This window comes from Apium graveolens, chromosome 8, assembly GCF_009905375.1.
Source record: "Apium graveolens cultivar Ventura chromosome 8, ASM990537v1, whole genome shotgun sequence".
Classification (NCBI taxonomy): Eukaryota; Viridiplantae; Streptophyta; class Magnoliopsida; order Apiales; family Apiaceae; genus Apium; species Apium graveolens.
This window is the reverse complement of record NC_133654.1, coordinates 42463474-42487120: the sequence shown is the minus strand read 5'-3', so window position 1 is coordinate 42487120 and position 23647 is coordinate 42463474. Positions and strand designations below refer to the sequence as shown.

The window sequence follows — 23647 nt, the reverse complement described above, 5'->3', positions numbered from 1 at the left end:
ATTAATTTCGTAATTAATTAATAAGGGAAAAATCAGCTATTAAGAAGAGTCCCAATAAGGATATAAATCCTAGTGGATTAGCCTCCAAGGACCTAGAAGGATAATGAATCAATTTCCTACCACTTAGGACTCCAAAGTCCATTCTAATTCTGAGACTTGACCACCAAGTCCAATTCAAGGACTCCCAATATCTATATAAGGGGCCTCACCCCACAAATCAGAACTACATTTTTTAACTTGATCCTTGGCAATCAGCAAGGTATGTAGGCATCTTGTTAAGGCAGATTGAGTCACGAAACACAAGAGCAGTCAAATCGAGCCTCGAAACTCACATTCCTTAGTAATAAACACATCAATTATATACCTTAGTTTTTAATCCATAACATTTGGCGCCGTCTGTAAGACCAGGCACAACAACAACCATGGTGAGAACATGGAGAACAATTAGAGCCCTTGAAGGAGGAACACCAGCGGTGACAACCCAAGTGATTTTGTCAACCGTGGAGGTACCTTCTCATTCAACTTATGCAGCCACACAAGGAGAAGCCCAGATAGGGGCAACTGAACCTTAGCCACAAGGGACGATTCCCTCGGCTACTCAAGGTACGAATCCACAAGTTCAACAACTACATGCACCTGTGAATTCTCGACCCATTGGGTATGAGTATTCAAATATTGTGACTACTAACCCCCATATGGGATGCCCCTTTACCCCGAGGTTGGAGGAAGTGGACATGCTGGGCGGAGTGAAGCATGAGGGCGATCATCCCCTATATAAAAGGTTTGGCTCCAGTCCTTGAGGATCAGGAATTTTCTGGTCCTTACACTGAGAGAGACTCTAAATCTTCATATGATGAAGTGGCCCCAAGAAGGAGGCGTGCTGGCAAAGAGCCGATGGCTGATGGTCGCCAACGTCCTAGGAGCACCCAAGGGATGAATTCCCAAGAAGTGCATGAAAGGATCAGGGCTCATGAGGCTGAGATTCAAAGGATGAAGCGTGACTTGGAGTCACACCAGAACACCAGACCCCCATTACCCCCAAGGGGGAGGAATCCTACCCCTACCATAGACCTGGATGGTCTAATACAGAGAAGGGTTAGTGTCCCAAGGGCTGATCCAAGCAATCTTCTCCCCCTTGGAGATCCTGATGATCCTACCCCATCATTCACTGAAGAAATAATGAATGCCCATATCTCAAGGAAGTTCAAGATGCCCACTATCAAAGCTTATGATGGCACGGGAGATCCCTCCAATCATGTCAGGACATTCTCTAATGCACTGTTGCTACAGCGCGTGAATGATGCTATTAAGTGTCAGGCCTTTCCTCAAACCCTATCGGGTATGGCTCAAAGGTGGTATAGTCGTTTACCCCCAAACTCTATTGGGTCCTTCAGAGAATTAAGTCAGGCTTTTACTAAGCAATTCATCAGTGGGAGAGTGCATGAGAAAAGTTCAGCATCCCTCATGAGCATTATGCAGGGGGCGAAGGAATCCTTAAGAGACTACCTGAATCATTTCACAAAGGAAGTTTTAAAAGTCCCGGACCTTGATGACAAGGTAGCCATGATAGCACTGCAACAGTGAACTAGGGATGAGTTTTTCAAGATGTCCTTGGCCAAACGCCCCCCTGAAAGCATGTTGCAGCTCCAAGATAGGGCAGGGAAGTACATCAAGGTGGAAGAGAGTATGAGGAAGACAGTCGTGAGCAACGAGCCCGATGGAGGCAAGAAACGGAAGCCCGATCTGGAATACATCGCTAAGGACAAGTATCGCAGAACTGAGCAAAACCCTGACTCAACTCTGAAGAGAGGAGGACCTGGACAAAAATTCACTAAGTATGCTAAGCTGAATGCTCCAAGGAGCCAAATTTTAATGGAAATCGAGAAAGATCGAGATATTCGTTGGCCTAAGCCCTTGAAGGCTGATCCTGCCAAGATAGATAAGAGCAAGTATTATAGATTTCACAAGGATGTTGGTCATGACACCGATGAGTGTAGGCAACTGAAAGATGAAATTGAGTTCTTTATAAGAAAAGGGAGATTGAACAAATACACTGGAGATGGAGGAGAGAGGAGCAACACGTGAGAAAAAACTTTGACGATTGAAGGAGAGATCAAGAAGATTAGGGGCGAAATCCCCAACCTAGGGGACCGGTGATAAATACAATCTTCGGAGGACCGCGACCCCGAGGGCCTGTGATAAACACAATTTTTGGAGGAGCAACTGCTGCTAGATTATCCAAGAACTCCAGGAAAGCGTATGCCCGAGAAGTTATGCATATTGTTGGGGAAGCCCCGAAGAGGGTCAGGACAGGAGTAACAATGTCTTTTGATGATTCTGATCTGGAAGGTGTGAAATTTTCCCATGACGACCCGCTGGTCATAACCCCGATAATAGGAAAAACCCGGTGAAAAGGGTCTTCGTTGATAATGGTGCTTCAGTGGATATCTTGCTCCATGACACCTTTTTAAGGATGGGATATAATGACTCTCAATTGACCCCAACGGACATGCCGATATATGGATTTGCGGGCGTGGAGTGCCCCGTAGAAGGGATAATCAAGTTGCCAACAACCATAGGACAGGAACCAAGGCAAGCAACTCAGATGTTGGACTTTATGGTGGTGAAGGATAGTTCGACTTACAATGGTATCATGGGAAGAACAGGGATACATGCCTTCAAGGCAGTCCCTTCTTCCTACCATTCAGTTATGAAGTTTCCCACCCGGGATGAGATCGGAGAAGAGAGAGGAGATCAAAAGATGGCTAGCAGTTGTTATGTGGCCTCTTTGAGGGCAGATGGAGTTGGGGGGTAGGTTCTTCCTATTGAAGATCCGGATATCCGAGAGAATGATGAGAATAGAGGAAAGCCAGTAGAAGACTTGGTTTTGATTCCTTTAGCCCCCAGAGGATCCTGAGAAGGTGACTTTTATTGGATCCACACTCGAGGAGCTCCTTAGAGGGAAGTTGATAAAATTTTTGCAAGAAAATAGTGACGTGTTTGCATTGTCAGCAGCTGATATGCCAGGCATAGACCCGAAACTGATTATTCACAAGCTGAATGTGGACCCAAATCGGAAGATAGTGAAGCAAAAGAAAAGAAGGTTTGCTCCAGGGAGGCAAGAAGCTATAAAACAGGAAGTAGAGAAGCTCTTAGAAGCTGGTTTCATTGAGGAGATTCAATTTTCGGAATGGTTAGCAAACCCTGTAATGGTGAAGAAGGCCAATGGAAAATGGAGGATGTGTGTGGACTTCACTGATCTGAATGATGCATGTTCTAAGGACTGTTTCCCGTTACCAAGGATCGATACTTTGATAGATGCCACTGCTGGGCATGAGATGTTGAGCTTTATGGATGGGTTTAGTGGATACAATCAGATCAAGATGCACAAGGATGACATTCCAAAGGTATCATTCATCACTGACTTTAGTGTTTATTGTTATCTTGTTATGACATTTGGTCTCAAGAATGCAGGAGCCACCTATCAAAGGTTGGTAAATAACATTTTTAAGGATCTTATTGGCAAGACTATGGAAGTCTATGTTGATGACATGTTAGTCAAGAGTCTAGTAAAGACTGACCATATAACCCATTTGAGGGAAGCTTTTGAGGTTCTGAGATGTCATAAGATGATGTTAAATCCTACGAAGTGTGCTTTCGGAGTAGGGTCTGGAAAGTTTTTAGGATTAATGGTCTCCAAGAGAGGAATCGAGGCCAATCCCGATAAAATAAAGGCAATCCTGGACATGGAACCACCAAAAACTATCAAAGATGTTCAGAAGCTCACAGGAAGGGTTGCTGCACTGGGACGATTCATCTCCAAGTCAGGGGACAAGTGCATGTCGTTCTTCAAGTCCTTAAAGAAGGTCAAAGATTTTGAATGGAGTGAGGAAAGCTAGAAGGCATTTGAGGAATTAAAGAAGTATATGGCTCAGGCCCCGTTGTTGGCCAAGCCAACTTTAAATGAAGTTTTATACTTATATTTGGCCGTTTCAGAGAATGCGTTGAGCATTGTATTGGTTAAGGAGGAACTGAAAATCCAGAAACCCGTATACTATGTCAGCAAAATTCTGCATGGATTATTGAGAAGTTTGCTTTAGCCTTGGTGATGGCTTCGAGAAAGTTACGTCCTTACTTTCAGGCTCATAAGATTGAAGTGCTAACAAATCAGCCCTTGAGAAATATTATTCACAGTCCCAAGGCTAGTGGGAGGTTGATCAAGTGGGCAATAGAGCTGGGAGAATTCGATATCAAGTATAAACCATGAACGGCAATAAAAGCCCATGCATTAGCTGACTTCGTGGTAGAATGTACCATACCCAACCAAAAAGTCGAGGGGCAGGGAGATACCTTACCTCAAGACAAGGAAGTTGATAAGGGGGACAAAGAACAGGATGATTAGGAGAAAGAATACTGGGTGCTCTATTTTGATGGAGCATCAAAAACAAATTCAAGTGGAGCAGGTTTGGTTTTACAAAGCCCTGATGGGTTCTTGATTGAGTATGCCATGAAGTTAGAATTCCCAACCATAAACAATGAGGCAGAATATGAAGCTCTGATAGATGGGCTTGGCTTAGCAGGGACACTTAGAGTCAAGAACTTAAAAGTCTGTGGAGACTCGAAGCTGGTCATATCCCAGGTAAAAGGAAAGTTTGAGGCAAGGGATGATACGATGGCTAAGTATGTCCGCCTAGTAAGGGTTGTGATGACCCAATTCGATGAATGCCATGTTGAGCACATTCCGAGGGAGGAAAATGCTAAGGCAGATGCATTATCAAAGTTTGCTTCATCTGAGATAGAGGAAAGCCCAGGAAATATATACTTTCGCGTTCTGAAGACACGGAGCATTGATGTTAGGCTTGTAGCTCCTATAGGTCTGGGGACGTCATGGATAGATCCCATTAAGACTCATATTCAAAGCGGATGGTTGCCAAACGATGCTACTGAAGCACGGAAGTTGGCGGTTCGAGCGCTAAGGTACTCTTTAATAGATGGGATTTTGTATTAAAGATCTTTTGTGGTTCCCTACTTACGGTATCTCAGGCCCGATGAGGCACGCTTGGCTCTTAAAGAAGTACATGAAGGCATATGTGGGCAACACTTGGGGGGCAGAGAGCTAGCTCATAAGATAACCCGTTTAGGCTTCTATTGGCCGAAAATGATGGCCGATGCCAAAGAATATGTGAAGAAATGTGACCACTGCCAGAAGCATGCACCTGTCGTTAGACAACCCCCCGAGATGCTGACCTCCATCAACTCACCTATTCCCTTTCCTATGTGGGGAATGGATATACGTGGACCTTTCCCCATGGCCACAACACAAAGAAAGTTCCTGATTGTAGCCATTGATTATTTTACTAAGTGGATTGAAGCCAAGCCTTTGGCCAAAATCACAACTAAGCAGGTTGCACAATTCCTGTAGGAAAATATCATGTGCCGATATGGAATTCCCCGCATCCTAGTCACTGACAATGGAACACAATTAAACAATGATGAATTTAAAAAGTATTGTAAGGAGAATGAAATTGAATTACGATTCACCTCTGTGGCTCACCCGCAAGCCAATGGGCAAGCGGAAGTTGCGAATCGGATAATCCTGGATGGACTAAAGAAGAGGATCGAGAAGTCAAGGAATAACTGGGTGGATGAAATACTCCCAATACTATGGGCCTATAGGACTACCTGTAGAGTCACGACTGGAGCAACTCCCTTCATGTTAGCATATGGGGCAGAAGCAGTTGTTCCTCTAGAGATATCACATTCCTCCCCCAGAATTCAAGCTTTTAATGCTGAGGAAAATGAGGAAGGGCAAAGGTTAGCCCTGGATCTAATTGATGAAGTGCGAGATGAGGCACATGCGAAGATAATGGAATATCAGAAAAAGGCTTCATTCTACTACAACCTAAGGGTTAAAGAAAGGTTCTTTAAATAGGGTGACTTAGTCTTAAGGAAGGTGGAAGCTTCTGGTGTAGGGCAGAAAGGGAAGCTTTCCCCAAATTGGGAAGGGCCATACAAGGTCAAGAGTGTTCAAGGTAGAGGAACCTACAAGCTTGAAACTATGGATGGTTTTGAAGTCTCGAGAACTTGGCATGCGCAAAACCTGAAGGTTTACTATGTGTAAAACAGTTAAAGCACGATTCTAACTTGTCAGAGTGACAAGTAGGTTTAAAAGCACCTTGAAGCTTTGCTTGCTTATGATTTTTATAGAAGATATGTTTAGGTTTTATTCAGGGTTGAACCCATCTCATGTAAGGTATCAAGAATACCAAGTTATAATAAAAAGTGTTCAGCTTAATCTAGCCTATTAGAGTGATGCATTGTGAAGGATAAAACCAAGTTATAAACTTGAGTTTGAAAACTCGGAAAAAACAAGATGATACTTGGACAATACAAGTAAAAATAGTAAAAGTCAATTACAAAGTTTGATATAGTCTAAAAAAGAAAAATACATAATAATGCAAAGAACTTAGGCCTTAGAAGGCTCAGATTCTTCAGAACCACTATCTGAAGTCTCCTCGGACGTCTCTTTAGTCGGTCCCTCGGAAGTCTCTTCGGAAGTCTCCGCAGAGGTTTCCTCGGAACTGTCCTTGGACGCTTTGGATGCCACAGGGGATGCTGGTTTTGGAGGCTCTTCTACCATGGCCTTCTTTATAACAGGCTCGGTCTCCTCCTCAGAAGAAGATTCCTCCTCTTCAGAGCTCGATTCAAGCTCCTTCCTTTTTTGGCCTTGACCCTGGCTTCCTGATGGGCCACCCTTAATCAGATCGGAAAGCTTATCTACAACGCCCCCAAGTGCTGGGACTTGCATAGGGCAAGGGAAGGAAGATTGTTCAAGAACCTCAGGAAACTCTTCCTGGATAGCCTCCACAGCAGCCTCCCAGCCTTCCTTGTAGCTGACTGGATGTAGGAGGGCATCATGCTCCACCGTTAAGTCCTTGAATTCTTGAGTATCCATCCAGCCATCAATGGCCTTGTCCTTCTGGGCCTTGAGAATGACAATCTCAGCCCGGGCCGTTTCAAGGTCAGAAGTTGATGAGGCGAGTTGGGTTTGAAGAGCCTCTATCCTCTAGGTGGCTTCCTCCAGCTTCTTGTTTGCATCTTCTAGGCCAACTTTCCAAGCCTTGGCTTGGTGAATTGCCCCTTGAAAATGGACATTCCCCTACAAGATACAAAGCGAAAATGGGAAACAAGAAAAATTACGGCAGAAAGCTATGAATGCCAAAAGAAAAAGACGTACCTTCGCCAAAGCCTGAGCTTCGAAAAGCTCGTTAGCCTCCAAGTCCTGTTGAAGGACAAGGTCATGATAATCTAAAGGGGAAATGGAATGCATAGACCATTCCTTGGCAAGCGCTGTGTTTCCAACAATCGAATCCTTTCCCCGGATTCCCCAAGCGGGTTGGAAGAAAACCCCTGTTTTTTGTTTTGTATGTAAAGGTTGGCTGGGGCCTTCCTCGCCTGCTTCCTTCGCCTGGAGTAGGAACTCCGGAAAGCGATCCCCGAGGCGCGGGTCTTTGAAGACTTTCCCGGCGCGTTTCATCCTGGTCATTTCCAGGTCTTTAGGCTTTGTAGCCTCTTCAATCTTCTCAGCCACTGCAACAAATAAGATAAGTGAATTGAGAAATTAGCAAAGTAAAAAGTGGGAGAAACGAAGACAACTAGAGAAGGAAGGAAACATACTCTTTTTAGGAATGGGAGAAAGGCCACGTTCTACAAGAACGGTCTCCCTGATAAGATCCCAAGAGTGGGAAGTCCCATTATCTTGAGTAAGGAGGTTGAAGGCTCAGTTCTCCTCCTCAGATAAAACTATATCATTAGGGCTCCCATCCACAGCTAGCCTAAAAGACGAACGAAAGAGGGTGCCCCAATCGCCGCCCTCCCAAAGGACATACAGAAAATCCTTCTTCCACCCCAAGTTATTGTCAGGGATGGACTTCCCGTTCACTATGTGGGGAACAGTGGGGCGCTGGTTCAATGAAACCCACCCTGGATTCTTGTCGGGACTGTTTTTGAACTGAAAGATCTTTCTAAACACAGCAACCGAGGTAGGGATGTTGTGCTTGGCGCATTGCGACAAGTAGCAAAGAATCAACCTCCAAGAGTTTGGAGGGAGTTGGCAAGGGCTGATGCCCATATCAGCTAGCAGAACAGGGATAAATGGGTGAAAGGGGAGTCTGATACCTGCCTTTAGAGTGTCCCTGTAGATGCATAGTGCGTCCTTCTTCCATTGACAGGCCCTGTCGGCCGGACCCGCAAGAGCCAGCTTGAAGGGTTCCTTGATTTTGAAACAAGCGCTCAACTTGTCCAGCTCCTTTGGATCCAGGAAGACACTGATATGGTTGTGCGCATCCAGATGCACGTCAGATGGGTACTCATCCCCTCGGGTGTTGATCATATCAATCAAGGAAGTGTACCTTGATCGAATAGGGAAATCACTGGACTTTTTGGCCACGTTCATCTGGGCCTAACGAGTCATTCTCTTATCAGCCATCTGAGAAAAGGGCGCAAAAGAAGATAATTTTAAAACACAAGCTATGAAAAAACGATCAAAAGAAAAGAAGAGAGGAAGGTATTTTACCTGAAGTAACGCTGCAAAAATGGGGCTGGCTTACTAAGTGAAGGTTTTGGGACTCAAAAACTCCGACCTACAATTATTTCTCTGAGATCTTTAGAAGAAGAAAAGAGGAAGGAAATTTAGAAATGAGAATGTGAGAAAATGAGTGACCCTAGTTACTCCTTTATATAGGCGGAAAAGGGAAGATGAAAATGCAGAAAAGCCCATTAAGCTGAAGGCCCAAAGAAAAAGCCCAAATTTTGGAATGTTCCAGAATATCTTTAGAGTTATTAAGTTCTGGAACCTTGCAGAATATCTTCAATAATTCTTATGGCCCAAACGAGGTCCAAATCCCAAAAGGATTTAGAAAAGTAAAGGCCCAAAATGAGGTCCAAATCCAAAAAGGATTTGGAAAAGTGAAGGCCCAAATCCCAAAAGGATTTGGAAAAGTAGAGGCCCAAAATGAGGCCCAAATCCAAAAAGGGTTTGGAAAAGTGAAGGCCCAAATCCCAAAAGGATTTGGAAAAGTGAAGGCCCAAAACGAGGCCCAAATCCGAAAAGGATTTGGAAAAGTAAAGGCCCAAACAAGGCCCAATCCAAGTTAAATTAGGAAAAGTCCAATAAAGACCAGAATTGAGGTCGAATTTGAGGTCGTAAATCCTATTCGAATTCTTTCGAATAAGAACCCGAAAAATACGGGTTAAAAAGACCAGGATTGAGGTCGAATTTAAGGTCGTGGATCTAGTTCGAATTCTTTCAAACAGAAGCCAGAAAAACACTTGTCAATAAGGCCAGGATTGAGGTTGAAATGCTGGTCATAAATCAAGCACAAAATTTTTGAGAAGGAAGACCAAGATCCAGGTCGTAGGTTTGACTAGGATACAGGTCGAAACCCTGGTCGTGATTCCTAGTTGAAACCTTACTAACAGGAGTCAAAATGGGGCCAAAACTTTGACCAAAATCCAGGTTATAGGTTCGACTAGGATCTAGGTCGAAACCCTGGTCGTGATTCCTAGTCGAAACCTTGCGAACAGGAATCAAATAAGGACGGAATTCTCGACCACAATCCAGGTCGAAGGTTCGACTAGGATCCTGGTCGAAATCCAGGTCGTGGAACCTAGTCGAAATCCTTCGACCAGGAATCAAACAAGGACATAAATTTTGACCAAAATCCAGATCGTGGAACCTAGTCAAAATGCTTCGACCAGGACTAAAAGGCTTGCCCGAAATTCGACTAGGATCCAGGTTGAATTTTCGACTAGGATCCTGGTCGAAAAAGGGGATGAAAATTGGAAAATGTTTTTGAAAAATTGCAGAGAATTTGGAAAATCTCGGGAGTAAAGGGAAAATTCCTAAAAATACCAGAAAATTCCTAAAAAGAGGGAAAAAGGTAAGAAAATAATAGGGAAGTTTTTAACCCTGAAGCCGTGTACAAGGTAAATCGTTGTAAATGTGTAGGTCGCTCCACACTTTACACAAAACGATACCCTGTAAGGGAATGAATGAACTTAACTTTTGCGAAATCTTATACGGTTTCCTAAAAGTTGGGGGGCAAATGATATGGGATAAATAAATCCTAATTGCGTAATTAAATATTATATTAATTATACATGATTTGGGCTACTAGGCCCAATAAGAAGATGTATGATATTCAGACCAAAAAGGTTAACACATTGATCAGGCCTGATGGACCAGATCAGGCCTGATGGAACAAAGAAGGCCCAAAACCCTAAATATTAATTAATTTCATAATTAATTAATAAGGGAAAAATCAGCTATTAAGAAGAGTCCCAATAAGGATATAAATCCTAGTGGATTAGCCTCCTAGGGACCTAGAAGGATAAGGAATCAATTTCCTACCACTTAGGACTCCAAAGTCCATTCTAATTCTGAGACTTGATCACCAAGTCTCCTACACCAAGTCCAATTTAAGGACTCCCAATATCTATATAAGGGGCCTCACCCCACAAATCAAAACTACATTTTTTGACTTGATCATTGGCAATTAACAAGGTACGTAGGTATCTTGTTAAGGCAGATTGAGTCACGAAACACAAGAGCAGTCAAATCGAGCCTTGAAGCTCATGTTCCTTAGTAATAAACACATCAATTATATACCTTAATTTTTAATCCATAACAGCACTCTTGACATCCATTTGATACACTTTAAAATTTGAATGTGCAGCAAATGCTAGAAAAATCTTATTGCTTCAAGTCTTGCAACTGGAGCAAAAGTTTCATCATAATCAATTCTTTCTTCTTATGAGTAGCCTTTTGTAACCAACCTTGCCTTGTTCCTGGTAACTATACCATTTTCATCCATCTTGTTCCTGAACACCCATTTTGTTCCAATAATGCTTTTATTCTTTGGTGCAGGAACTAACTCCCAAACATTGTTCCTTTCAAACTGATTGAGCCCCTCTTACATTGCAGATATCCAATCAGGATCCATTAAAGATTCTTTAGTTTTCTTGGGTTATTTGAGACAAAAAGCATGCATGTTGGCACTCATTAACAGTTACACTTCTAGTCCTCACACCAGCAGTAGGATCACCAATGATTGCTTCTCTAGTGTGACTTCTATCCCACTTCCTTGTATGAGTTTGTTAACTTGTGCCTTCATCATTCTCTTCATTATTGGTATGACTGCTAGATCCTTCCTCTATTTCTCCCCCTGAGTTTGTGCTATCAAATTCAGGTGTTTGAGATGAGCTTCCATTACCATGATTTCCCTGTTGAGTAGTCTCTTCACTTATCATCTGTTGTGCATCAACTTCTTCTTCACCATGAGAATCACTATCAATGTTGAGGTTTTCAAATGCAAGGGCTTCAGCTTCACTTTCATCAAGGCATTCCAAACCTAGAAACTTGTTATCTTCTAAAGTCACATATGTGCTTTCCATAATCTTTATTTGATCTATCACATAAACCTTGTAGACAGTTCTCTCCAATGAATACCCCAGAAAAATTGCTTCAAACACTTTCGAGTCAAATTTTCCCACATATTCAGAGTTGTCTTTCAAAATATAACACTTGCTTCCAAACACATGAAGATGTTTTACAGTAGGCTTTCTCTTAGACATGATTGAGTATGGTGATTTGCCATATGCCTTGTTAATGAGGTATATGTTCTGAGTGTAACATACAGTGTTAACAACCTCTTCCCAGAATCTTGTTGGTAACTTAGCATCTTGTAACATTATTCTAGCAGCTTCAACTAATGTTCTGTTCTTTCTTTCAACTACTCCATTTTGTTGAGGTGTTCTAGCAGCTGAGAATTCTTGAACAATGCCCTTGCTTTTGTAGAATTCACTCAAGGTTGCATTTCTAAATTCTATTTCATTATCACTTTTCAATCTTGTTACACAATTGTGATCTTCATCTTGTTTTTCCATCTTCTTGATGTGCTGAATTATGATGTGTGGAGTTTCATCTTTGGAGTGCATAAACTCTACCCAAGTGTATCTTGAGAAATTTTCCACCATCACAAGTGCATATTTGTTTCTTGAAATAGATAAGACATTTACTGGTCCAAACAAGTCCACGTGGATAAGTTGCAATGGTGCACTTATAGAATTCACAGTTTTTGACGTATGACTTGATCTTTTCATTTTCCCTTTTTGACAAGCTTCACAGACTTCAATTTGAGCAAACTCCAGATTAGGCATGTCTCTTACTAACTTCTCTTTGACCAAGATGTTAATTGCCTTGATATTCAAGTGAGATAGCTTCTTATGCCATAGCTTGCTTTGTTCTTCTGATGCCTTGGTGTAGAAGCAACAAATTCAATCCTTATTTGTTGAGTCCAGGTCTGTAATAAACAAGCTTCCGTTTCTTGATCCTTTCAGATCAACTTCACCAGTTTTCATGCTGATAAAAGTGCATTCTTCTTTGTTGAATAAGACTTCAAAACCTTTGTCTGCAAATTAGCTAACACTAAGAAGATTCACTTCAAGACCAGCTACCTGTGCTACATCATCAATGACAATATTTTCAGAAACAATCTTGCCATATCCCATTGTGAATCCTTTATTGTTGTCTCCAAAGGTCACCAAAGGGCCAGCCTTCTCCTCGAACTATAATAGCAGGGCCTTATCACCTGTCATATGTCTGGAACATCCATTGTCAATAATCCATATGACCTTCACTTTGCCCTGCACACAATGAGTTTTAAGTGTGTTTAGCAACCCAAGCAGTGTTGGGTACTTTCTTTTTGTTAACTGATTTAGCAAAAGTAAAATGAGTTGTTTCAGATAAAATAGAATTCAATGACTGTTGTGTATTTTCCCTATCTGATGTAGACCCAATTTTTGTTTCTTTAAGGTCTACTCTCAGTTTGTGGCAACTCTTCATCACTTTTAAGTTGCAAGAGATACAGTCAAACTTGTCACAGAACGAATAGGGATCATTTACATCTACTTTATTGTATTTGCAGGCTCCTTCAGTTGGCTTGCTAACACCCGTTTTACAAAGGTGGGTTAGATAATTTACAGAGCCACATTTTTCACACTTCTTTCTTGGAGCATCTGCAATATAAGCAAAATTATTGCTTTTGTTTATCCTAATTTTCCCATTTCTATTTTTCTTCTTCTTTCTTGCATCTTCAGTCTTGGTTTCTTTGACAGGTGTCTTGGAGCTTTGATTATCCATGAGCTTCTCTTCAGTTTTGAAGGATTGAGTTGATTCTGCATCTTTCTTCTCATCGTCTTCATAAATAATTTCTTGCTTGATAATTAACTCTTCTTCACTGAAGTTGACCTCACATGCCTTGAATATAGGTGAATCAACCTTTTTCAAGATGATTGGAACATTTTCAGTTTTTGTTACTTTCCCTTTGTCACCTATATTCTTCTTCTTGCCATTCAAGGTATCATAGTCAAGACCAATAGCAATGTTTGCACATGGCTTGTTTTTCTCATGGTACTGTCCAATTAACTCAGATACATTCTTGAAGGATTTCAATTTAACTTCATTCTTTTCCAGCTTCTCCCTTAGCACAGCTTCTATTTCACTTGCACATTTAAGCTTGTTCTTTAGATATGCATTTTCTTGTCTTACAGTTGCAAGCTCCACCAACAACAATTCAGCTTCTTGTTTCTCACTTTCAAGCTTCTCATTTATCTTTGTCAATCTACTAACTTCTTCATTAGCAGCAACTATACTTGTATGTATGTGAAACATTTATGTGCTCATCTTTTCTACAGTTTCCTTATATTGACTCACATTTAAATTAATGATAGTGAGAGTTGGTACCTGTGATTTTGATGAGGATGATTCTCCTTGCTCCAAGTCCATTAAAGCATAATTTCCAACTTCCTCATCTTCATCATTATTAGAATCATCCCAACTTTTTTCCTCTGCAATATAAGCTTTGCTTTGCTGTTTCTTCAGAAGAGCTTCATACTTTGCTTCCAGTTCAAAATAAGCTTTGTCTTTTTTTGCCTTCTTGGGTTTCCTGCATTATGTAGCAAAATGGCCTAGTTCATCACAGTTGAAGCACCTTATCTTTGATCTATCAACAAATTCAGTTTTGTAACCACTTTTGCTATCAGATGTGTACTTCCCTTGTCCTTTCCAGCTGTTATCTTTGCTGAAAGACTGTCCTTTACCCTTGAAGAATCTTGGCTTCTTTACTCTAATGTTAGAGAACTTTCTTTCCAGATAGGCCATTGACTGATCAAGCTCATCCAAGGTGTAGAACTCATCTTCTTCAAGTTCCAGAATAACTTGTTCTTGTGAATTATTAGTTCTTTGCTCACTTGTTGAGGCAGTTGGAGTCTGGGATCTTGGCTCATCATTAGAGGTCTGGCTTTTATTGACAATTAGGGCACTTGAACCATCTACAACATGCCCTTGATCAGACCTTAATGATTTCCGTTAAATCATTTCTATTTCATATGTTTTCAAGATTCCATACAGGACTTTCAGAGTTATTATGCTCAAGTCTCTCCCTTCCCTGATTCCTGAGATTTTCTTTTCTAAATGATCAAGGAGAGTAGGCAAGAACTTCAGGTTCACCTCTTCAGCTTCATAGTATTTTTCATGGAGCTTCAAGTCATTTATCAGCTTATTGAACCTTTCAAACTCATTAGTGATACTTTCTTTTGGCTTGGCCATGAAACCCTCATATTGTGAAATCAGTGTCCTTCTTTGATTGGATCTAACTTCCTCAGTTCCTTCATAGAGTATTTAAATATTTTCCCAGATTTGCTTGGCAGTGTCACAATTGACAATGTTGTTGTACATCACATTGTCAAGTGACTCTATCAATATCAATTGCAAGCCACTATTCAGGGAAACTTTCTTCTTTTCAAGCACAGTGTACTCAGAATGGTTTTTTGGAGCATAATTAGATGGAATGACCATGTCACCATCTGTTGATTCTTCAACTCTAATCATAGGAGTGAAGGGCCCATTTTTGAGAATCTGAATATAGAGTGGATTGGCCATCTTGATAAACGGCAACATTTTCTTTTTTCAAAGAGTGTAGTTAGGTTTATCAAATGTAGGAATTTTGATGCTACTAATTTTCTGTGTATTCATTCTTCCAAGATCTTGAATTTGTTTACTTTCAGATTTGGCTCTGATACCACTTGTTAGGAAATGAATAACACACAGGGGGGGGTGAATGTGTTTTACATTTTTTATGCTTTTCTTGAGCTTTTTATGGTTGAACGAAGTAAATTAAATCTTCTAGTGAAATGTGTTACTGTAAAAATTAAACATGCAATAATAAAGAACACAGATCTTTTCAAAACTCAATTTTATATTAAAATTAAGAATGTTTTACTACAAAATTTCTAGGCTTTTTGTTGATAAAGAGCTTAGCTTCTTCTTGAGAGTGTTACAAGATTTTCTATCTGATTTTTTTCAACTGACTAAAGGATCAGTGTTAACTTTATAATTTAGTTAACTACTGGTTCATACAGTGTACAATAAGACATGCTATTAACTTTAGTAAACTGTCACTTGTCATTTCCATTTTAGGAAAAGTATATCTTCTAATTCTGGCTTAGCATATCTTTAGCATCATGTGTTTACTTTGATCTTCCTTTGTCAATTAATCTTCATCATTGATCTTGCACATCCTTCAAACTGCTTTTTGTAGACTTCTCAATCCAGCTGTTTGGATTGTTTGTTGATTGTAAACCTTGAATATTGAATTGGTCTGCAAATTGTACTTTGAGATTTTACCTCGACTTCTCCATTTGGTCTAAAGAGAACTTGACATCTCGATAAGTATATTGGCTTATCGAGATCTCTAATATTCCATAGTTAATTTGACTTGTAGAGGTCTCTGAGTTCTCTATAAGAGAATTTGGCTTGTCGAGATCTCTAGTCTTCATATCTTCACTTTGACTTATCGATATCTCTGAGTTCTCTAGTGGCTTATTGACTTATTGATAACTCAGAGTTCTCTAGTCAAATTTGACTTGTCGATAACTCAGAGTTCTCTAGTAAATTTTGACTTATCGATATCTCTGAGTTCTCTAGTGGAATTTGACTTATCGATAACTTAGAGTTCTCTAATGAATGTCGACTTGTCGATAACTCTGAGTTCTCAAGTGAAGAAATGACTTGTCGATATCTCCAATATTCATGTCTTCAATTTGGCTTGTCGATATCTCTCTGAGTTCTCTATAAGCTTTTCTGACTTATCGATAAGTCATTTGGAGTTCTCGAGTGACTTCTCTATAACACTAAATCTGTAACTTGTAGAGATCTTTGACTTAGAATATTTTTATCCAAACAGATTTATTCAACTCCAAGCTTCTTCATAATTCTTCTGAGGCAGGATCTTCTAGATCTTCTTCTAGATAGAATCCTTAGGCTTGATATTGTTTAAACAAAAAGACTTTAGTCTACTCTTTTATATTTTTACAGACTTTAAATGTTACAAGTACAAATGCAAACTAAAGTTACAATACAACTTACTTAGGGTTGTCAATTTGACTTAGTCTTGTTAAAGTACAAACATGTCTTGCACAACATATATATATATATATGTACTTCTGAGAATTTTTGGTGGAAGAACCAAGATAATGTGAGTTAACCTTTATCAACAAATGAATAAATATGGGGGAGTTTCTTTTGCCACTATAGTCTAAATATTTTAAAAAATGTCGAGATAATATTTTTCGACGATCCAAAAGTATTAGTGTGATTTTTTGAAACCCAAAAATATTTTAAAATAGTTTTTATAATTTTTTAAATCATATAAATCATTTAATAAATATTTAATAATTTAATTATTATTATTAAATAATTAAACCTCGAATAACTCAATTTTAAAAGAGTATTTGGAATTATTCCTCAACTAATTTATGTTTAAGAAATTAAATTAATCTCTAATAAATATTAAATAATTGAATTTAAAATAAAACAATAGTCGGAGAATACTTCTCCTTTTTAAATGAATATCTGAAATAATATTCATTGTTCGAGTAATAACATAGTTGAGGGAATATGATTGTTGGAAATAGTTTTAAATAAATTCAAGGTAATTAATACTTCGCAAGAGTACATCAAGTCCCTTGGAATAAAATTAATCACAGACTTTTAATCGTCCAAAATATCTCCGGAATGAATTCCGAGTTTGTAATTAATACAAGCTGACCGACTCTCGGTCTATAAATTATCACCACACAACTCTCTAGCGTTAATGTAGTTTCCGATATATGCATTATAATTTCAATCAATATCGATACGTAAAAGCTCATAATTTGCTATAATGATAAACATGGCATTTATACGAAATGCAGTAAGTTAGATCTTCACAACACAATAATAGATGTAGTAAGGTTCATAAACTTGCCTGGGTGTTTTGAGATGGAGGGCGCTTGCGAGTTTGTCCGATAATATAAAATCAAGAACATTATTGTTCAGTTAGTCTTTAATCGTATTTATCGTCGTTTGTTAAATACGCAACATTAATAATCGCATAAGATGACTTGCTCTACTCTCGTCATTTTAATAAAGTACGAGTAGTCATTACTTTTTTTTCATTTCACAATCCTTTTTGTCCATTATTCTCATTTGCTTTTACCACTCGGCTCCTCTCGCGATTCTTAAGGAATTCTACTCGCGCGATCTCGGCTCCGATATTTTTATAAAATTAGAAAATCAATATTTTCACTTAAAATTTTTATGGCCATTTTTATACTTGATTTATTACTTTATATAAAAGTTTCATGATTTTGGAATAATTTTAAGTTGATCGTTTAAACTTCCAAAGTTCGTAATTCGTAGCAGTTTTTGTCGCGTAAATTATTTTCACTAAAACGGACCTAACTTTTGAACCGTAAATCGGAATCAAGAGATTCAAGAACCTAAACGATCCTTAAAACAAGATCTATCATTATCGTGTCTTATATTTCAAGAAAACTCATTTTATAAATTCTGTAACTTTGCATAAAACTTCATGATGCGAATCGGGCGTTATTACGGCTACGCTAACGATTCGTATTTCATTTTAACTCTAAATTACTAATCATCAACCAACTATAATCAATCCAAAATTGTAACTACTTAATACTACTAAAATCAACAAATCAACCATCAAAACGATACTTTTATCCAAGATCCATACTTTTCTTGAAACTTAAACTTAACAAAGGTTTGAAAGAAGGTTAATACATTTATTAGTTGCTTGGGAAGTTCTCTTATTGATGGATGATTCATGGTGTGTTCTTGGTGTGCTTGAGAAACCTAAATCTTTCTGTATAACTTAAGAAAACACTGAAAGTTCATATTTGTCACTATTCATCATCACTTTCATCATTTTATTTAACCATCAAAACCTCAATGAAAATCTATGAAAGATTTTATTCATCGCTTGATGTTGAAGATTTGAATTTGATTTCTTTTTTTTAGAAAGGGCCAAATGGAGCTCTTTGGGAGGGGGAGCTTCTTGGGTTTTCTTTCTTGCTTATGATGTTTTGATAAGTGTGGTTGATTTTTTGTATACTTAGATATGCATATCTTGTAGAAAATCAAGTAGCATGATCAATTTTTCCAAACCTACAAGCTATAGCAAGTACTACAACCATGCTTCTCACTATTCACTACACCACCTTACTATTTGCATTACTATTTGATTAGCATACTATAATTGCATCTTAGGCTAATTGATTTTTATGGCTTGCATGAGAAGTTGCATGGGTTTGATACATTTATTTATTCGCTTACACATTCACTTGGTTGCTTGTTCGTTATTGTGATAAATCCCCGTAAGTGATTCATGGGGCAATCTTTATCTTATAAGTCCTTAATACTTCGTAACCTTGTACTTGAGTTTTATTCATAGGATTCTAAATTCATGATCGTAATATGATCCTCGTATCCCTTGATAGTTCGTAAGACAAGGTCATTTTATAAAACTGATTTTCTTCGAAAACTAATGACTTTTACATACACTTATTTGGTACGTATAATCACAATATCGACTCGAAAACTTAATTTACCATTCATAATATATTGTGGACTAAATGTCTTTGCCCGATCGCTAGGATTACTATTCATCGATTGTTTTACAAAGTCCCAAAAATTTGGGTTATTACACACATTAAGCTAAATTTATTTGATGGTGATTTGTTAAAAGATGCTGGGCTCTATAGATCTCTTGTTGTTAAATTGAACTTATTACTAATACTAGGCCAGATCTTTCCTATGTTGTTCAGAATTTGAGTCAGTTTTTGCAAGCTTCTCGTTCACCACATTTACAGGATCTCACCCATACTTTAAGATATGTTTCTCAATCCACAGGTCAAGGAATTTTATTAAAAGCTTCAAATTCTCTTAATGTGCAAGCTTTCTCAGATTTCGACTGGGCTTCCTGTTCTGATACTCGTCGTTCACTTACTGATTATAATATGCACTTTAGTAAGTCACCTATTTCATTGAAATCTCAAAGGAAAAACATTTTCTCTCGATCCTCCTCAGAAGCAGAACATCAAGCTATGGCTTCCACTGTTTCTGAAGTTACATGGTTAGTGCATTTATTACAAGAATTTGGTGTTTAAATTCTCACACCAATCACTTTACATTGCGATAATTAATCAGCTTTGCACATTACTCGTAATCCTGTGTTTCATGAATGAACAAATTATAGTGAATTGGATTATCACTTCACTCGTTATAAAATTCTTGAAGGTTTATTACAACTCTCTTACTTGCCAACTCAACACCGGCTTCCTGATGTTTTGACAAAAGTTGTCCCATCACCTCACTTCAAGGATTTTCTCTCTGTTGAGTGGCATTTATGACACTTTATTACGCCCAGTAAAGCTTTGAATTGGTATAAATGTACTCAAGTTGTTGGTGTTTTAATGTGTTTTCTAGTGTTTTAGCATTTCAGGAATTATTCTAAGAATCAGGTGAATTAGCATTATTTTGGTGCTAATATGGTGTTAGGATGATATCCAAAGAATAAAGCTCCAGAAGCCAACTCGATTACAGCGGGAATTAAAAAAATTCAGAAGTTTTTCCAGAAGCACGGCGCGCCCGTGCTGGTCTAACGCGCGGCTGCGCCCATTTGTCAGAGAGCCAGCGCATCCGCGCTGATGAAGCGCACGGCCGCGCCGGGTCGGGATTCCAGAATCCTGATTCTAGTTGATTTACAATTGGAGGACTTCTATCTTACATGGGATGCTATATATACTTAAATAAAGGGCATTTTCTATAGAGACGGATATACTAGAGCACAAGGAGAGCCGTAAGAAGACCGTGTTAGCACGATTCAATGAAGACGAAGAAGATCTTGATTTTACTTGTGAATCTTTGTTCTAAGTTGTAACTTGGATGCTAGTTTTCTGATTCGTGAACCTTACTCTTGTTTCGTACTTGGTTTTATTATTTATTCAGTATAAAGACTACGTTTATTATACCATGCTTTCATCGGAACCCACATTGATGATGAGTCCGATTATGGGCTAATCGTTATCGTGGGATTCTAAAGGATTTATTTATGGATTTCTTTAGTTAATTTGTTCGATACCTTAGTGTGTGGTGATTGTATGATAACCTAGTATTGGTTGTGCTTATTCGTCTTATGAGCGTCACTAACTTATAAGATATCGTGTTAATCTTTAATAAAATGACAGTGAATTTAAGGATTTACAACTTGCCATGCTAGCATAGGTTCATGTGTTATTGTTATGCATGATTCGTAGGTAATTTTAACCATCTTACTTGCCCTATGTAATCACGATAGATAACTTATGCTTTAAACCTTTATGTTGTCAAATTCTATAGACATATAGGGTTTCAATATAATTGGTGTCTATTCAGCTTCTATCTATTTTGTGGATGTCTGGTAGTATGGTATTCGTGCAACGAAAGTTGGCGTTTATCAGTTTAGTGTTATGTGATTAGTGTCATCACCATTACATGTTAAGGTTAAGAATGAAAAAGCTATTGAATGAAGTATTTTATGAAGTTAGAATCTCATGTTTGTCATATATATTAATTCAACCATTCTTATTCTCTTAGTTATAATTGTTAAGTTAATTCTTAGTTATAATCAAAAACCCAATTTGTTATTCGTCTTAGCATTAAATAATAGCCATATCATTGGTGCATAAGTGCATAAATTAATTAGTTCACCAAAGTCAGTCTCTGTGGGAACGAACTAGAAATAATTTTATATTACTTGCGAACGTGTATACTTGCATGTATTATTTACGCGTGTTTAGTGACTAACAAGTTTTTGGCACCGCTGCCGGGGACTGCAGTGTTAATTTTTTATTTATGTGTTTGTCATTAGTGATCGTTAAAGTTCATTAACTCGGACATTGTTACTTATCTATTTTATTGTCTTATTTCAGGTACTCTAGCGAGTGTGTATGCAAATGCGTTCGCGGTCTCGTAAGAGAACTCTGGATATAGACGAGGAAGAAGTTGTAGTGGTTCGAAGGAAGTTTTTGAGGATGAAGAGAAGATAGAAGAAGAAGAGAAAATCGAGGAACCAGCTTTAGTAGTGATGGGAGATCAAGTAGAAATTCCTAAGGCTTTGATGGAATATTCAGATGATATAGGAACTCAGTTCAGTTTGGAGGTTCTCCTACTGAAGACCCCAACATGCACATTAGGGATTTCATCGAGATGTGCGACACTTTCAAGTTCAATGGTGTGACTGAAGATGCTATCAAGCTACGACTATTCCCATTATCTCTGAGGGATAAAGTGAAGTGCTGGTTACATTCTCTACCACCAGGGTCTATCACCACATGGGAGGATCTTGCTCAAAAATTTCTCACTAAATTCTTCCCTATGGCGAAGACTGCTGCAATCAGGAATGCTCTTACTCAGTTTGCTTAGCAAACTGGAGAATCTCTGTGTGAGGTTTGAGATCGATATAAGGAGATGCTAAGGAAGTGCCCACACCATGACATGCCTGATTGGATGATTATAAACTATTTCTACAATGGATTGGGTGCTACTTCTAGACCCATGCTCGATGCAGCATCATGAGGAGCCTTGTGGGCTAAGAGCTATAATGAAGCTTATGAATTGATTGAACTGATGGATGCTAACGAATACCAGAATCCTTCCCAGAGACTGACTCAGGGAAAAGTAGCAGGAATTATGGAGTTGGATGCAGAAACTGCTATAGCTTCCCAACTTAAGGCGTTGACGATGAAGGTGGACACTTTGACTAATTATGGAGTTAATCAAATCACTAGTGTCTCTGAGCTTTGTGCTGGTGCCCATGAGACTGATCAGTGTGATATTTCTAGTGAATCAGCTCAGTTCGTGAGCAACTTTTAGCGATCGCAACAGCCTGTGCCAGCCACTTATCATCCTAACAACTGTAATCATCCTAATTTCAGCTGAAGCAACACTCAGAATGTGGTTCGACAGCCTTATCAGCAGTACCCAAATAAGAAGTACAACCCCCTAGTTTTTAGCAACCGCAATATGCACCAAGGCAGCAACTTCAGCTGCAATAATTTACTGAAAAATCTGAATTAAAGGAGTTGAAGCTTATGTGCAGGAGTCAAGATATTTCTATCAAGACCTTGGAAAATCAAATTGGATAAATTTCCAATGCCTTGCTAAATCGTCAACCTGGTACATTACCTAGTAACACTGAAATGCCAGAGAAGAGGGAAGCTAAGGAGTAGGTAAAGGCAATCACTTTGAGGTCATGAAAGGTTGCAAATCCCGAACAAACTCAACTTTTGAATGAAGAATCTGGGGCTGAAGAAGAAGTAGAGCAGCAGGAAACAGAAGTGGAACTAAGGAATACTATTGTTGAGCACATTCCTCCTGAGGGTAATACATGGGAGAAATAGATCTATCCTCCACCGCCTTTTCCTAAGCGGCTGCAGAAGAAGAAACTGGATAAGCAGTTTGCGAAGTTTCTGGAGTTGTTCAAGAAACTTTACATCAACATACCTTTCGCTGAGGCTCTTGAACAGATGCCTAGTTACGCAAATTTTATGAAAGGTATTCTCTTTCGGAAAGTGAAGCTAGATAATTTAGAGACTGTCGCTCTCACGGAGGAATGCAATGTTGTACTGCAACAGAAGTTGCCTCCGAAGCTTAAAGATCCAGGAAACTTCACTATTCCATGCACTATTGGAAAAGTGTCTTTTGACAGATGCTTATGCGACTTGGGAGCTAGCATCAATCTGATGCTTTGGTCAATCTTCAAGAAGTTGAATCTGCCTGATCCAAAACCAACTTATATGACTTTGCAGTTGGCCATATATCCGCGAGATATTGTGGAGGATGTCTTGGTCAAGGTTGATAAACTCATCTTCCCTGCTGATTTTGTAATTCTTGATTTCGAAGATGATAAGAAGATTCCCATAATTTTGGGAAGACCTTTCTTGGCAATTGGCCGAACCTTGATAGATGTGCAGAAGGGTGAGCTTACAATCCGATTGCTGGATCAGGATGTAACTTTTAATGTGTTCAATGCTATAAAATTTCCTACAAAAAATGAGGAGTGTTTTAAAGTGGAAATGGTTGATATTGTGGTTAATTCTGAACTCGATCGATTGCTAAGGTCCGATGCCTTAGAGAAAGCCTTATTGGGAAATTCTGATAGTGAAGATGAAGAAGGTGATGAGCACTTGTAATATTTGAATG

At 39.0% G+C, this 23647-nt stretch overlaps 1 non-coding gene across 1 annotated transcript; it reads right to left on the bottom strand.

Moving 5' to 3' along the window:
- Positions 1-21835: 21835 nt before the first annotated feature.
- Positions 21836-21942, bottom strand: LOC141681130 (small nucleolar RNA R71). The gene has a single exon (XR_012558573.1). It is a non-coding gene; the product is annotated as a small nucleolar RNA R71 (small nucleolar RNA).
- Positions 21943-23647: the final 1705 nt, after the last annotated feature.